Source organism: Bicyclus anynana, chromosome 6 (genome assembly GCF_947172395.1).
Source record: "Bicyclus anynana chromosome 6, ilBicAnyn1.1, whole genome shotgun sequence".
NCBI classification, from domain to species: domain Eukaryota; kingdom Metazoa; phylum Arthropoda; class Insecta; order Lepidoptera; family Nymphalidae; genus Bicyclus; species Bicyclus anynana.
In genome coordinates this window covers 8961739-8980633 of record NC_069088.1, presented here as the reverse complement: position 1 = coordinate 8980633, position 18895 = coordinate 8961739, and the positions used below count along the sequence as shown (strand labels likewise).

At 35.1% G+C, this 18895-nt stretch overlaps 1 protein-coding gene across 1 annotated transcript in view; it reads left to right on the top strand.

Annotated features, from left to right (window-relative positions):
• LOC112046500 (leucine-rich repeat-containing protein 15) overlaps positions 1–18895 on the top strand; it is a 61593-nt gene that overhangs the window by 704 nt on the left and 41994 nt on the right. The gene's annotated exons all lie outside the window — the stretch shown is intronic.

Genomic DNA, 18895 nt, shown 5'->3' with positions numbered 1-18895 from the left:
TTTTTCAAGTATATTTGCCAAGCTTTTAATAATATGAAGCAACAATAGATCTACGGTAAAGGGGCTGGTCTAACACCAAGAGGTCATGGGTTCGATCTCCAAATACTGGACTATTTGTCGTACCTACCTTTTCCAGTTAATTGGGAATATTAAAAAGCTATTATGGCAAATACTCTTTAATAAATATTTATTTTTATAATGTTATATCTTTATTTTTTTTCATATGGAATTCTTACGCCACTAGTTAGTTATCATCATCATCATCATCATCATCATAATATCAGCCGATGGACGTCCACTGTAGGACATAGGCCTTTTATAGAGACTTCCAATCATCATAATACTGAGCCGCCTGTATCCAGCGAATCCCTGCGACTCGCTTGATGTCGTCAGTCCACCTTGTCAGGGGGTCAACCAACACTGCGCTTATTAGTTTAGGTAGGTTTGGTCGGCATTCTAGCAACTTGGGACCCCTACGTCCATCGGCTCTTCGAAGTATGTGCCCCGCCCATAGTTAGTTGTAGTGTCAAATAAATATAGATACTCATACATAACGAGTATTAACAAGGATATGAAAATGGTGCCTTCTAATTTTAAGTCACCAGCTTTCCTTAATCCATTTCATAAAATAAAATTTACTTTTTTACTTGAAGTACCTACGCTAGAAATAGAATTCAATTAAAATTTTTCTCTCACGATTATAAAAATACCTCGTTATAGAACACAACTACTACGGTTTCTTTCTCTACGCTACGAACTAATTAGGTCCAGAAGTTATAAAATATATCTTTAACGGAGCAATTTAAACAAATATTTAAAAAACAAGCCTCAATAGCTTAACGGTAAAGGGGCTCATTACTGAGGGGTCCTGGTTCGATCTCCACCCGCTGAATTATTATCGTACCCACACAATCTTTTCCGACTAGTTGGAGGGGAATGGGAATATTTGTCATATTAAAAGATATGCTAATATTCTTTAAAAAAAATTATAAAGAGGTAAGATTCGATTTTGTGTTTGTTTGTTACGAATAGGCTCCGAACTATTGCATCGGCTTTAAAAACTCTTTCATCAATGAAAAGCCACTTTATAAGCGAGTAACATAGAATATTTTATCCTCGTATTTCCACAGGAATGGGCACTACGCGGGTGAGACCACGGATGTCTACTCGTAGTAGCAAGTATTTTAGAAATACGGGAATAAACTTCATCATACTAGGTGCAACGGAAACAAAATTTGTTTTAAGATAAGTTTTTGGATTTCATCTATACCTATAGGTTTCTTCCCTAAGAACACTCGACAATACTTGTAACGCTGTCCCGTAAATAGAGGTACTAGTACGTTGTATACCTACATACTATAATGTGATGATTTTATTTTTTTAACCGACTTTCAAAAAGGAGGAGGTTCTACGTTCGGCTGTATGTATGTTTTTTTTATGTATGTCTAGCGTTATTATATGGTACCTACGTAGGTGTGTACTTAAAACATCGTATAACAACGTCGATACAGGATAACAATAGGTTTGAAGATCCCTGGATATAGTATTATCTCTTTATAGAATTTCAATACTGTGTCTCTATGCTGGCTATGGTATAGATATCAATAGTGTCAACGCACCGTGCTATTGTAGACCACCATTGTAACTAGGTCATCACGTGATACTTTCATTATGACTAACAACTGATAAGATGATAATTTTATAGTCAAACACAGCAAACTGAAGGTAAGCCTGTTTATCTTTTAGTTTGATTATATAGATTAGATGTTGTTTAGATTTAGTTACGGTGATTTAAGATATTCGCTCAAACGCAGTTCTGATAGCCCAGTGGATATGACCTCTGCCTCCGAAGGTGTGGGTTCGAATCCGGTTCGGGGCATGCACCTCCAACTTTTCAGTTGCGTGCATTTTAAGAAATTAAATATCGCGTGTCTCAAACGGAAAATCATTGTGAGGAAACCTGCATACCAGAGAATTTCTCATTTCTCTGCGTGTGTTAAGTCTGCCAACCCGCATTGGGCCAGCGTGGTGGACTATTGACCAAACCCCTCTCATTCTGAGAGGAGATTCGAGCTCAGCAGTGAGCCCAATATGGGTTGATAATGATGATGCAGTCCTCGATAAGACTATAAACTTTTTAAGCAATTGCTTAGGGCAACCCGTCTAGGAGGCACCAGTGACAACTGAAAAAAAAAAATAAAAAAAAAAAACATTTTTTTTAATTAATTCTTTATAGTTTACTTAAGAATAGGAGGTCCACAGAGGATGATTGCTTAGGTTACCTTAATCCGGCATTGCTCAAGCGGCGACATTTATAAACATGGATTAAGATGTGAACCTCAATTTTCTGCAAACTGAACATTAAACAGTAGTAATTAGGTCCACTTTGCTTTGCACAAAATTGAAGTTTAAATCTTAATCTATGTTTATAAATATGATTAAAGGGGTTTCAATAGTAATAAGATTTTATGAAGGACCGCAGTCAATACAAATACAATACATGTAGATCTACAAAAATGCTTCGGTTTTCATTACGAAATATCTTTCAGGATCTCTATCTCGATTTCAACAAGCAAGTATGTACGAGTATGTACAGAAAGGATCGCGTGAAGCCATAGCGGCAAAAAATGGCAGAAAAGTGTCTACGGACGCAGTTTCTGACAATGACTTATGTGCCGCCCGCCCTCTGCCTCCCTAATCGTCGCCGTTCTGTAAAATGTTATTAAATTTTTAAAAGGATATAGAAACCCTAAATAATTAACCTTTTTAAGACTTCAAACTAACGTGAGTGTTATTCTACTTAAAATAATATATATTAGAGGTTAACTTTGTGAGGTTGTAGGGGGTTATGTCTAGATCTACTGAACTGATTATGAAATTATTTTTTTGGAAAGAAAGCTACGTTATTTGCTAATGTCATAATCCATCCATCTCTGTATTCACACGGGGACGGTATTTACCCGGGCGAAACCGCGTGGCTTCCGTTGAAATATGATCGACTAAAACTCACGTGGTTATTGTCGGAGTATGCCAGGGTAGTGTCGGAGCATGCCGATTCTCAACGCAAATACAAATGCTAACGCTTCGAAAACTCACAAAATGTATGAGAACGACAGATCCGATTGACAACTTTATCATGTGACGTATCGATAGCAAATGTCATTCCCATACATTTTTTAATTTCCGAAGCGTTAGCGTTTGTAGAAAGAGAATCGACGTGCCACATACACAGAATAGTTAAGTGTTAAAATTCTAAAATTAGTAAATGGGTTCGTAGTTTTGCACACATACGAAACCCTTTTTCTCACCCCCCTCACAACGAGGATTGCCCGCGGCCATGTGAACCGCCGGCGATTTTACTCCCGCACGTTGCATGAACAACCTTATGATTAAGTACCTCGTATGGGTTCGAAAGTAGCATACGCAGAAAAAAATCATGTGAGTCTTAGCCGTTTATATTTCATTATCATACTTGTACATATAAAAAAACAAAGTTCTGCGCGTCGTCTGTCTGTCACGTCTGTTCACTATAAACTTGAAAACTATTGAACGGATTTCCATGCGGTTTTCACTAATAGATAGAGTAGTAATGGGTTTAAGTATACTTAGAATTTGTAACGGGTTTGTATAGAATGGTTTAAATATAATATAATAAAGAGCCGTGATAGCCCAGTGGATATGACCGTTGCCTCCGATTCCGGAAGGTGTGGGTTCGAATCCTGTCCAAGGCATGCACCTCCATCTTTTCAACGGTGTGCATTTTAAGAAATTAAATAGCACGTGTCTCAAACGGTGAAGGAAAAACATCGTGAGGAAACCAGAGAATTTTCTTATTTCTCTGCGTGTGTGAAATCTGCCAATCCGCATCAGGCCAGCGTGGTGAACTATTGGCCTAACCCCTCTCATTCTGAGAGGAGACTCGAGCTCAATAGTGAGCCGAATATGGGTTGATAATGATGAAATATAATATTTGTTGGAACAGTCAGAAAAGTCAAATTGCCTGGAAATTTTCATGGATAACGGTGCATTAGTCCATTTGAGATATTATAACTAAATTAAAAGGTATTAAGTAGGCAAAGTCGCGGGCGTTGGCTTGATAAATAAAACAAAATGTCTCTATATTTGATTTGTTGTTTTCGACCTTTAGAGATGATTGATCATTGTGTTGTTAACTCGACCGCATCAAATCGTAGCCCTCGTGAATTGTGATTAATTGTATGCAGAAATTCCGAACAAAGGTCGGTTTTCAATGTTTGCGCTAGATCAGTTTACATTGGTCCTGAATAGTTAATTTAGCCACCCCTATATTTGAAAGAGAAGTGGTGAGCATTGGGCACAATACAATATGGATGATTATGAATGACATTATATTCTATTCTGTTCTATGTATCTGATTTTACTATTTCTATGTTTGTAGAACAGTATACCAAGTATACAGAGACGCGATAGCCTAGTAGATATGACTTCTGCCTTCTTTTCTCTTATTCTTTTACGAATAGAAAGTCACGTTATTTGTGAGCATCATAGGGTATATTTTATCCCCGTATACTATCACGGGAACGAGAACTACGCGCTTAAAACCTTGGGGCTAGTATTACATTATATTACATTATAACTCGTGCACATTAACTTGACACCAGTGTGCCTAGTGGGAGTTTTCAATTTTTTCATACTGTCACTATCCCGTTAACGTAAACGCTAATTTATATGGAATTGAAACAGTTATGCAGTACTGCCACTAGATGGCGCTGTTTCAATTCCTTAGAAATTCGCGTTTACGTTAACGTGATCGTCACGGTATCGAACTGCCACTAGGTCCTCTGGCTACCAAGCACAACCAAACAAACACTGTACAGTCATGATCGAGCCAGGTGTCAAGTTACATTGCACGAGCTGTACGTTTAACGTAAAATTCGACATTATTTTAACTAGAACTGTCAAGTAAGACATGTATATGTGCAAAATGCATCACGCGTAGTCATGTGACTTTAATATCTAGTCACGTCCCCGCTCCACTCAAAATACATAAAATATGTATTGCATAGAAGATTTCATACAATAATCAACTGTATTTTATGTTTAATTCCGTTACGCTGTCATTTTTTTCAGCTAACTAACTCGTTATACGGCATTCGTTATGCAAGTGGAGTTTCACAGATAATTGAATTTTCTGAATAAACCTGTTGAATTTTTATTTCACATATAAAAGTAACACACGAGCACAAAAAGGTAAAATAAACTGTATGAGGAACTGTGTACTGTGTACAACAGATAATAATTACACAAACAATTTACATTGTCAACAAAATTAATAAATTAATAAACGCAGTAAAACTGTGACGTTTACTGGCTATAAATTTTGTATGAATTTAGTTTTGTCATATCCACAATGCCTTATATGAATTTATTTTAACGATTCTATTATAACTATACTAGCTGATGCCGCGCGGTTTCACCCGCGTGGTTCCCGTTCCCGTAGGAATATGGGGATAATATATAGCCTATAACCTTCCTCGATAAATAGGCTATCTAACGCTGAAAGAATTTTTCAAATCGGACCAGTAGTTCCTGAGATTAACGCGTTCAATCAAACAAACAAACTCTTCAGCTTTATAATATTAGTATAGATTGTTTAAAGCCTATCTGCTCTTAATTTCAAACTATGGGATACTTACAATAAAATGTAGAGCTGTGGAATTTTGTACCTAAATGAAAAAAATTAAAAAATTCTAAAGATAATAATCTAATGATTGTCATAAGAGCAACGTTTCTTGTTTTCTTATAAGGTAACCTAGAAAACCTAATTACCTAGAAAACTCAAGAAAGGCTTTATTTATTTATTTGTATTTATTCTTCTTACTCAGAAGTTACTTACTTTTTAACTGGTGGGAGGCATCGGCCGTGGCTGGTTACCACCCTACCGACAAAGACGCACCGCCAAGCGATTTAGCGTTCCGGTACGATATTGTGTAGAAGCCCGCTTCCATCTTAGGTTGCATCATCACTTACCATCAGGTGAGATTGTAGTCAAGGGCTTACTTGTAAATAATAATAAAAAAAGGTACAGGGTGGTGATTGAAGAAAAATTAATGTTATTTTGTATGGGAAATTTAGTTAGTACGAAGTTCACCGGGTCAGTTAGTACATAATTCAATTTGATATTATCAGGGAGGTTTGATAACTGATTTCGAACTTTTGGCATTTTTTGAAGAAAACAACAAAGTCGTTTTTTCAGAGATACAGATTTTATGACATTAAAAAATAAGTTCAACCCGCAGAACAGCAGTAGCAGCGACAGTGATTGTACTATTATTTTGTGATAGAGGAAACATCTCGAGCAGATCCCAGGACTTGTGACTAGGTTTAACGGATCCCTGTAGAATGCATTAACACTCACCTCCTCTGCCCGACATGTTCTCCATACACACTAAACGATTTATGATAAACAACAATTACAACACAAAACATTATCAATAATATAATATGTATAACATAAATCCTTTACATTTAGGTAACTCAGTAATGTGAACACTTCAACAACTTACTGTAGTAGGTAATAGGATAAAATATAACTTGAAGATACTTGAACGTGCTCAGAAAGCGCAAATATTGCTTTTTGTCTTTCAAACATTGGTCTAATGGTGTTTTCTTGGTATGCGTAGGCGGGTTATGTTTGTGAAACAAGGTAAGATTTCTATTCTATCAATTTTTCCTCACCAGTGAATTCAAATAACATCCTGAGGCAACGATATTTTATATCAAATATCAAAACTGAGGCGGACAAGTACATAATTGTCTTAATTTCATTTAGTCGCTTATTAAATAACGAAAGTTTTAAACACATAATACCTAAATATTGTCTGTAATGTCGAGTTGTGTGTTTAGGAAGTATAAAAAGTATATATACATAAATATATAATGTGAGTAAACACAAAATTTTGCATGTGTGCGCTCAGTAGAATCGCTAAAGTCGGATTATTTTTTGCGGTGATTTTGTTCGCACGTAACATATTTTATAGTATAAAATAATTAATCAGTGTCCTGAGTGTTAAAAAATGTAGAGCTTACATAAACTTAGCTTATATAACCCTACCACGTCATTTCTATAGAGGTTTCGAGCTTAGGTGTGTATCTAATTAGATTTTAGTTAATTATAATATGCACTACTGTTAGGGTATTGTGTTAGTGAGATCATAAAGAACTAAGGTCATGCAAAAAGTACAGTTTTAGGTCCATTCAATACAGCTTATTCCCAAATGACCGAAAATCTTAAACAAACGAAACAAGACGTAGCAGCCCTATTCCTTGAGTAAGTGAGTTAATTTCATTATCATTTTCAGTTATAAAGAACGTAAAATAATTGAAAAAAATTGCCAACAAACAGAGGGCCCGACTGTGACTTATACGCTGCGTGCCCTTACACTATACAGGGTGCTCGGGAGTATTTCCCGTAACTCTAGGCTAAGAAAAATTCTTTAAGGAAAGTTAATTAAAAATGTCTAAGAACCATGTGGTCTAAAATGAACATATTCAGAGTAAAAATATTTCTTTTGTAAATGGATCTTAAATTGTGTCCCTTATGTCGCATCCTTATATTATGACCTAGCCAAACTTATTCATTGATAAATATCATGAAGTAGCTTACAAGTGAAGCGGACTCCCAGTTGCAATATCTCGTCGATATCGACAGTCTTATCATAACGATTACCTATTTTATTTTATTTAATGCAAGGATAGATAAAGGCGTGTGTTACCTGGATAGTCGGAATTATTTGAATTACTTTGTATGAAAAAATAAAATGTTGAATGTACGTAGTACTACAACGGAACCCTTATTTTAGTTAAAAATAATAGTTGTGCAGTTCGACTCCTACAAGTGGACTTGTCAACACCTTAAAGTCATGGGAAACACTCCCGAGCACTCTGTATAAGTATTATAGGATAATACCTTCTTAAAATATATACGGTCGAATTGAGAAACTTCCTCCTTTTTTTAGTCGGTTAAAAATGAATTTACATTTTATTTGAATTTCAGATTTTATTATACTTGGACCTTGTAATATGAATACCTTAGTCTTTTATCGCACAGTAAAGGGTTTAATTCTTTACAACTTTTGTATTTTTTTCCTGCCTGTCCCGATATTAAATATCGATCCCTGGGGGTCTTTTTTAGTCTACTACACTGGGAAGTGGAAACACACGATGTAAACTATTTACATACCGCGTGAGGATTCACGACATGCTTACAGCTCATATTTTGATTCTCAAAATATATTTTCTTTAGAATGTGAGTACTTCAGTCTGTTGTTCGAACGCTCTTTGTGTTTTTTTCTATCTTGAAGCTCCATTTAGTGGTAATGTACGCCATAATTTAGGTGTACAAGACGAAATAGAGGACATTTGTTGGTTTTTCTTGTGTAATTTATTACATTAAGATGTGGGGATGTGGTCTGTGAAAACAAATAGGTAAAAAGCTATACAATATTAATTAACTATTTCTACTATGGAAAATGTGAATGAAAGTTAAATTTTTTGTTCTTTATCACGCTTCTACATCTTGTGCAAACTTATTGACGGAAGTATCTACAGGAAAGAATATAGGAAATGGTAATAATAGTTAAATATAATATAGTATAATTAATAGAAGTAGATTTGAGGCTTCGTTTTATAAATATACTAGCGGACGCCTGCGTCTTCGTCCGCGTGGAAATCAACGTAAACTTTCACCACTTTATGGGTTGAATTAAAAAAAAAATTAATTACATTATATTTCGTATTTTTTCATGATTTATGTACTGTAACTCTAAAGCTTTAAAAATGAAGGACTTTCTTTCAACCCCAATTTCACCCCCTTTTCATTTTATTTTCGCAATAAAATGTATCCTACAACCTTTTCCGTATTATGGTCTTAAACCGTGCCAAGTTTCATTGCAATTCATTCAGTAGTTTCAGCGTGATGCCCGAATAACAAAAAAACACGGACAGACAGGCAAATAATAAAAAAAAAATATTTTTAGCTTCATTATCGATTATATAATGCCCCCAACAAAATTTTTCAAAATAACTTCAATGTACAGAATTTGTATTATTAGTATAGATTCTAGATGGCGCTAGTAGTACTCTACGCCACGCTAACGTTTGTATTACAAATGGTATAAGTAATATCTCAAATTGCGAATAATTGTAAAAAATTCGAAGAGTTTTATTATAAGTATAGATATAGATAAAAGAAAAACTGTTTTCCAGATAATCCAAATGTGAACGAAGTCACAGTCGTCCTTTAGTTTTAAATAGGTCACTGAATGATTGAGTATTAATAGTCCATAATAATAGTACTCGACACATTTATAGTTCATAATAATAGATGAAAATCACAGCACATAATGAGTCCGGAATTACCCTATCTCGGTAAATTTTAAATGAGAGGATGCTGTTACTAAAGTGAATTATTGGGAATATTTTACCATTTGTGGCACTTAATACATATTATTCTGATTATATGGACATATTCTTCTCGCTGGATTAAGTGTTCAATTAATGAGTACAGTCCACATGTAAATCTGTGCAGCGCTGCAAATAAATGTTTTGTAAAATGTTTTACCCAACGGAATACAACACCTGATAAATGATGGCTACGGGCGTTTTATGAAAATGTAATGCGATAAAGTGTTACGTCACTCCCTACTGTGTATTTGCTTATAAATTACCCATAGAGCGTACATGATGTCGAAGATTGAGTCTTTATTATACATACTGCTACATTGAAACAAAAAAATAATTAAAAAAAAGGAGAAATACGTATTCCTTATTTAATAGGTCGTCTTGAAATGGAATAATAATGCGGGCTACAGACCTGCATTTTTAACTGTACAATCGAATTGTTGAGTTAAATCGTTCGTGTGTAGGCACAACAGGGAACTGCACAGTTAAAACTGAAAGTCCTCATAATGGATGGTTTTCTTTGACGTGACTTGGAATGTATCCATGCTCATACTATCTAATCTCAATCCGGTACAGCATCCCTATAATAAGTCTCAATTAATATGTAAATGTCCAATATTCCTGTTTGAAATTTACCATCTTACTTACTATAGATCGACACCATCCTAGGAGGATGGCCAGACGAACTTTCAGTTTTTGTATAATCACAAAGGTATACACTGTTCAATCTAAAAAATACAGTAAAATATAAAATTAAACTTAGGTAGGTAAATAAATAAATATATATAGCTTATTTTAACCATAATAATGGAAAATTCCCAAGCCTTACAATATGAAACGGATCTTCTTGATATTCTGGAATAGATAAAACAAACTCGGCTATGAATACTGTCCCGAGTCTCGCAATTAGTTATTGTTAGCGATAAAAGACAACAACTCTGCTTTCTATCCCTAATGAACTTGTAATGACGTCTCTCCTCGCTTTTCTCCGTTGAAATTAGTCCAGCCGTATTTCGAGTTAAAACTAAATGTAAACGTACAATGTTATTTGAAATTACAAAATATGTTTCATAATTATTAATTAAACACAATTGCTTATTGTTGTATGTAGGAGAATATCCCTACCCAAATAACCAAATAGCTTCAGTTTTGTGTTAAACTAGCGAATACCCGTAACTTCCTCCGCATTGCAATTCCTGATTAAAACCTACTTACCAAGAGTAAGTAGGTTTTTCCTTATATCCGCCCTGCTTCAGACTTTCTATTTAATTGATCTCCCATAAGAAAATATGAAAAGTTTTTTACTAATCGACAGATGTATTAACCCAGGGTATATATAGTCTATTTCCATGGCGTGGGATAAACAAACTTAAACGCTGATAGATACATGATTTTTGTTATAATATATGTGTAATATATAATTAAATATTAATATACTAATATTTGTAAGAGACGTGATAGCCTTGTGTACATAACCTCTGCCTTCGTTTCGGAGGGCATAGGTTTGAATCCGGTCCGGGTCATGCACCTCCAACTTTTCAGTTTTGTGCATTTTAAGAAATTAAATATCACGTGTCTCAAACTAAACTTTACTTTAACAAACTAAAATTAGTGCACAATAGAGTAAGGCGTAAAATAAAAAGAAGGAAACCTTCAATATAAGTAATTCTATAATTGCTTACAATAGAGATTATATTAGGTGAAATTTTGTGGATTACACATGTTTCTTAACAATTCAAGTTAACAGCGAATTCCTTTTGTATCTTAACTCTCCTCACTGAAAAGTAAACGATCCCTAAATATCAATTACGCATAAAGTTTTCGTGAAAACTCAAAGTTGCCGCCCGGGGTTTTAAATCCCCGACCGAAGATATTATAGGTACTCATTTTCCCAAGTACCTACTCGTTATAAATGAATACATTTTATTATTAAAAGCTTGTAACTAACAAGACTTTCAAGATGTTAGGGGACAAAGGAATATACAACATTTAAGCAATATAGCCCACAACAGTGTGACTGTGAAATATCAGTGCATTCAGTTCCATTCAATAGGCAGATCCATTTAGTAATTGAATAGTCCTATGCTACGGAACAGTGCCGTGCCGTGATAGCCCAGTGAATATAATCTTTACCTCCGATTCCGGAGGGTGTGGGTTCGAATTCGGTCCGGGGCATGCACCTCCAACTTTTCAGTTGTGTCCATTTTAAGAAATTAAATATCACGTGTCTTAAACGGTGAAGAAAAACATCGTGAGGAAACCTGCATACCAGAGAGTTTTCTCAATTCTCTGCGTGTGCGAAGTCTGCCAATCCGCATTGGGTCAGCGTGGTGGACTATTGGCCGAGAAGAGACTCGAGCTCAGCAGTGAGCCGAATATGGGTTGACAACGACGACGACGACGGAATAGTGTCTTCAAAATGAACAAACAACAGATTTAAGCGGCAAAGAAAATACTGTCAAAAAATTGTCTAGAAAAATAAAATAATTCACAAGAAATTTAATGCAAATTTTTATTTTAATTAGGTCTGTGAAATATTGCGTTTTTCTATAAATATTACTGTAAAGCCATTATTAGCAAAAAGTCCATCATAAGCTCAACTGTAATTTACAATTAGGTGGCTACGTAAATCTGTATGAAAATCTGTTCAGGGTATTTTAGTTCATAGGTTCCAAATAAGACGCAAGTATTAACCTTACTGTATAATGTATAGTGATTTTAGTGTCATGTCAAGATTATGTATAACATAAAATTATATCGGTGTATGGCGTATGAGAAAAATAAGTAAACGTAAAATAATGAGTAAATTGCAACCAAGCTGCATTTCATCGTAGTCTGTATTTTCGCTTGTCACCAGATATAATCTGTAACGATGTTATATTTATCTCGTAAGTGCGAGTTTCAAATTCACCTCTATCTCTTTCTGTCTAACATGATATTATAGAAAGAAAAAGATAGAGGTGAGTTCGAAACTCGCACTTTCGAGTTATACAAAACATTGCGTAGGTAGTACACTTATCCACATCTCATGTATCGGACGCATCGCATCAAAATCATACGTACGATGCGGATCTGTGGACGCCTATCATAACAAAATAGCCCTCCAGGCGTGATTCCTGTCAATCACGATTGCCAATATCACAGATCAAACATCGCTAAAAGCTAATTACTCGTACTCGTAACAAAAAATACGCAAAATTAAGCCGCAACTTTCTTTTACTCGCAACACGTTTAATGTAAGGTTGATGTGAAGCAACTGGTACACATCGCGCCAGTTTACGGTAAAAAAAATCTGACTAAAGCGTTAGAGCATAGAATGCCCGCAAAATTGAAATATAAATTTCAAACTAGTGTTTTTATCAGGGAAATAGTTTCAGGCGTGCAGTAAAAACCGCGCTAACGTTATAGTCCGTCTTTCAACGCGTACGTGCAGGACTTTTATTTTGTGCCGGGTATTGTTGTAAGAACAAGCTTACAGACTGCAGCGCTGAGGCCGGAATACGAATTAAGCGATGGAGTTATATTATCTGCCGTGAATATATTAGTGCCTGGGAATATATTATGCAATTTTTTAATCACAGTGCCGAGCCATTTCTAAACACAGGGTATGTATCCACACACACCCACACACACACACACACAGACACACACACACACCCACACCTATACTTAGAAGTGTCGCTGACTTCAAAGCTATATTACGAAACACTTCCTGACGTGCGATAGAACTCAAAGGAGAATGCCGAAAACCCGGCTGTGCCCTAATGGGTCATGCGTAAAAAACATTTTCATTTTTATTTTAAAATACTTGGTAATCTATGGTGACAATGAAATAATATTATGGTATGCGCTTTATCAACTGAGTCATCGAGCCGTACTATGTAATTAATTTCATAACAAACTAGATAAGGAAATATAGAGGTAAGACCCCCACACGTCTATGTATAATGGCGGACTGTTACAAAAAAAATGTTTTTTTTAAATTTTTTTTATTCTTTACAAGTTAGTTCTTGACTACAATCTCACCTGATGGTAAGTGATGATGCAATCTAATATGGAAGCGGACTAACTTGTTAGGAGGAGGATGAAAATCGGTTTCTACACGACATCGAACCGGAACGCGAAATCGCTTGGCGGTACGTTTTTGTCGGTAGGGTGGTAACTAGCCACGGCCGAAGCCTCCCACCAGCGAAAAATGATGGCTTGCCGGTTCAGTGGATATGCATTAACTATAATTTGATGAATAGCCTTAAAAGATGGCCGTAAGATATCTTATATGTAAACAAAACAAACCCTTAGAATTATTTTTCTTGTCAAACTCTTCGTTGCCAAAAAATAATCATTTAAAATGATTATTATGTAATAATCATTTAGGTATTTAATGTACCTAAATGATTATTATGTTTTTATATACCTGAGCTTATCACACTAACTTTATAAAGGCGAAAGATTTTGTGTAAGTGTGTATGTTTGTTCCTCCTTTGCGCTACGACTACTGAAGCGATTTGGCTGAAATTTGGAATTGAAATAGATTGTACTCTGGATTAACACATAGGCTACTTTTTATTCCGGAAAAGTTCATGGTTCCCGCGGGATTTGTGAAAAACTGAATTCCACGCGGACGAAGTACAAGACATGTTACAATGTTAATATTTATAAGCTTATTTAGTACAATACATTTATTTATTTTTGTACATAAAGTTTTTATTAAATAGTTATTTTTAATTAGAAAATTGTTTGTTCAAAACTCGCTTTCAAAAAACGAATTACATTAGTTCAACACTAAATCCGTTGTGGATGGAAAAAATCTGCTGACGTAATTCCAGGAAGTCCACCTTTCAGCGAGCGTACGTGCGGGGCTTTTATTTTGTACAAGGTATTGTTACAAGGACATAGAGCTTCCAGCGGTGAGATTGGAATACAAATTAAGCGACGAAAGGGACGGACAGCGGCCATCAGGAATGCTAGACGCGGCGATATCCATCGAGAATTATATTAGCTTCTCGAGTAACATTATTAGCCTCTTCACAGGTCCAGACTCTTTTTATTCAATTCTACATTTATTCTATTTTTCCTACATCTACCTTCTACCTTGTTGTATTGCTCATCATATTTAGATAAATAATAACTATTCTGACTTCTTGCATGATAAGTCTACGCCCGTGACTTTGCTAGCCAAATTTCTGCTGGTAGTTACAATTACTGACATTAGGACTCAAGCTGATGGAGCTCTTGTGTCACCAGCTTGTTTCTAATGCTCATTACATTTAGGTATGCCATACTAAAGTTTATGTTTTACTTATTTACACAAATAAAAGTAAGGGTTATAATGTACTGTGATTGGTGGACGCCAAGGTAAGTTTTTGTTTTTAATGGACTGTACAATTGAGGTTATACTTAGGTGAAAAGCGGGAAATATAGTGAAGGCACACTGACTGACCTTTTTGTATTTCGTGCGCGTCTCCTCGAGTCTAAGTCCGAGCAATATGATCCGCCAGTTATACTCGTAGACCAGTGTTGCCACTTACGGTGTACTTAGTAGTAGTGTGCCTTTTTGGGAAGGTTAGGGTCTTTTGGTTTTTATATGGTTTAGGATCAGGTAAGGAGTATGTGGGGTAACCCTGCCGAAATCAGTGATTAAAAAATAAAATATTATATTCGCTTGAGCAATCAGATGAAGTTGCATTCAAAACAAAAGTATGTGTAGAGAAAATAATGTGTGTATTGCTACCCACATTCTACCACCAAAACCCAGATTACATAATATATTGGTTCAATTTAATTACTAGCTTTAGCTAGCGGATTCGCTGCCATTAACTGCCTCGATCGTAGGTAGTTAGGTAGGCATGTGTAAGTTTGGTTTTTCTCGAAAAACTTTTGAGCTGCCTAGTCTAAGAAAGTAAAACTTTTGATGAAAATATACATAGGTACAGAAAAATATTAATAAACTTTTCCACGAGTTCGAGAAAATTCGCAGTGAAAGTTATAGACTTCTAATTAATAATTAAGACAGCTGCCCCACTGATTAGTAATTTAATTATAATAATTACAGAAGCAAAAAATATTTTGTTTTTGACATATTCATTAAGAAAAAGTAATTTTTTTTCCTAGATTACATTTTTCTTGTAAATATACAGTAGATGAAATGAAATGAGAAAATGTAAATGTTGTTAGGTATAGACTTTTTTGTTGTTCTTGAGTGAAGTCAATAAAGTTAAGTAAAATTTTCATTACTTTTGCTTGACACCTTGACATCGTACGCTAGTGTCTATGAATGAAAGCATGTTGTCTTTTCCAGGATGACGTCATGCACACGTAGGCAAACACAGAGTGAGAGTTTTTTTTATAAATGTGATTTGGAGAATGTGAGGCTAATTTTTGTAGCAAAAATTTAAACTTATGGGACGAAAAATTGTAATTTTCCTATTTTTTATTAGGTTATATTAATGTGTGTTTCATTAATATAACATAAAAAATATAACCTAAAAATTTTATAATTTAAAAATATCATTAAAAAATAATAGTAGAAGACATTATGTCTTCTATGAATGCTAAGATTTGCATTCCTGAGAGAGATGAAATTTTGTAAAATACTTTTACATAATTTTAGACTTTCAGTGCGGTTTAAATAAGATCGGAATCAATCTAAAGGCACTATACTAGGAAAGTAGTACCTGTCTGTACTTTAATAAAAATACGAAATATTTTATTTAAGTCTACAAAAACTACAAATACACCACAAGGAGAACATTCCTGTTTTTTGACGGCTAGTGCGCGCTATTATTATACAGGATCCATTGATTTTATTGCGGTCTATACGGGAAGCTTAAGTGAATTTTGGAGTAATCTATACTTAATATTATAAAGCTGAAGAGTTTGTTTGTTTGTTTGTTTGATTGAACGCGCTAATCTCAGGAACTACTGGTCCGATTTTAACAATTCGTTCAGTGTTAGATAGCCCATTTATCGAGGAAGGCTATATATTATCCCCATATACATACGGGAACTGGAACCACGCGAGTGAAACCGCGCGACGTCAGCTAGTACTAAAATAAAGGCATTTGCATTCTCATTTGGAATAGCCTTCCGGTGTTTGTATTTCCTGACACTTATAATTTAAACACGTTCCAAGCAAGGGTGAATAGGCATATTCTAGGTAAGCGCGCTCCAACTTATGTTGCAATAATGCTTTCTATTAGGCGTAATTGTAGTCAAGCGCAAGCCTACATCGCATAAAAATAACTTTATTACATAAAGATCTGAACAAGGGCAAAAAGTAATTATGGAAAAAAAAACCTCTGCTAGTAAATTTATAAAGTTAACTACAGCTATAGAATATGGATAGACTTCGTCCATGTCTTATAAAAGTAGTTGGGAATTGGAGTTAAGTAAATCTAATAAAATAACAGAATAGCTTAAGTCAATGAAGTCTGCTCTCTGAAGAGCCTGAAGACATTGTTACTAGAATAGAAGTTGAAACGCCGGCGCAGAATGCTAATCAGGACGGTGGACGGCATTACGTCCATCGGTAATGCAAGAAGCGGGAATTACTTAAGCCTCGCTTGTAACACGATTAGTAGCTTTCCAGAACTTCGTTGCTTTCTGCATTTACTGCCAATGTATTTTATTACTACGTAAATTCCCGCGACTTCATCTGCGTGGAAAACCTAACTTACTGTTCAAAATTAAAGATTTTAGTATTATGTTTTGCCACCTGTTACAGTTGTTGAAATTTGTAGTGTCCTTTTTATCATTAGGTATTTTTTCTATACCAATAAATAAAATGAGAAAGAATACAATAAGGAACTTAAGCTAACTTATCCTAATAACTATACAAATCATGCCCACGTGGAATGGTGGCAAGAATACTGCATTTCCGCTCTGGACAGCCAGGCTGATCCTTTGCGCAAAAAACCTTCCTGACGGCTCGATTAGCGCAGGAATATTTATGGTGGCAAGAGCCCTTTTTATTATATCATTAAGAGAGTCATGCTGAAATAGCCTACCGCCACTCCTTTGGCATGAAAGCCCGTGGATTCCAAATTTACTTACCTCTTTTCCACATGGACAAAAAATTAAAATAATAAATAAAATTGAAATAATTTTTATGTTTTGTAAAACGACAAAGCTTTATAAAAATGGTATAGGTAGGTAGTTAATTATAGAAAGTCTGATCACAAATAGTTTTTATATTTTTATTATCTGTCCGTCTGAAAGTTTGTCTTGATCTAGGCATCAATGATTGAGACCATAATTATCATCATATTATGGAAATAGATGCAAAAGAAGATACAAACATTCGCTAGATTTACTCGTAAGTAGTACATTTATCTCTTGACCATTACAGACAATCATGTGGATGGCTCATGCATACTATCTAATACCTCCTTTTCATAGGATCTGAGTTAAAATGATGAATTTTTATGGACTTTTTCAATAAAAGAATAAAGTCGGAAACCCTCGTTGAGAGCCTCCGAAGTAAAATAATAAGACTAGAAACTCAAGTTTTGTGTAGAACTGTATTGTAGCTGCATAGATATACAAGTATGTTAGGTATGAAAGAAAATTCTACTTACCGCATACCATTTCAGTTTTAATTCAAAGGCACTTTGTCGCGTCTCTTCTATGTTAAGTTTCAGCCCGGAAGATATCTTCGCGAGATCCGGCGGTGTAATAAAATTATGGACCGAGTGCTTGCGATAGTCAGATATACCTCATTCATTTTAGGAAGGCTTAAAGTTTGACAGCATTTGGTCCTACTGTAAGTCACTACGGTATACTAATTATGGAGTTTGGACTGTGGTGGCTTTGGAACGTAGCAGGTTTCAACGGTTCAACATTCCTTCAAACGCCAAACTATTAGTTTCGAGGCAACTCTTAGTTAGAGATTCTTAAAGTTCACTTAAAAAATTTAACGGTGTTTTTGAAGGGTTCCCGCGAAACTAAATGACTGGCAATTAGGGACATGATCTCTCATATTTTGTAGAGGAAAAATATATAAAAAAGTACGCTTTGTATTTGGATCGTTGAAGGTCTGAACTCTTGAATGTTGCTACCTTTCAAAGTCATACAAATCTCCTACCTACTTGAAGGTCGGCTAGGCATTTTTTTTTTACAATGCGCAATAAGCTCTGCAACTCACTGCAATCTCGTAGAGCGATAGATCCAAAACGATTGTACTTTTATTTACTAAAATTAAATATGTTTTAATATCCAAATCGGTTTCAAGTTACTTTTATGTGAAAGTAATAATCAAAAGATAAAAAACAAATTATAAATTGTTTGATTGGAATTTAGGCGGACTTCAGCGATCTCCTTTTAAGCCTTATTTAAATGAGGAATGTCTAGCTATTGCAGGCTCGCAGTCTATTACAGAATGTTTTAAAAGCTTTACCTACAGCGGATATTTATATAATTGGAAGGTCGTCATGCGAAGGGAGCTCACTCGGGTGGA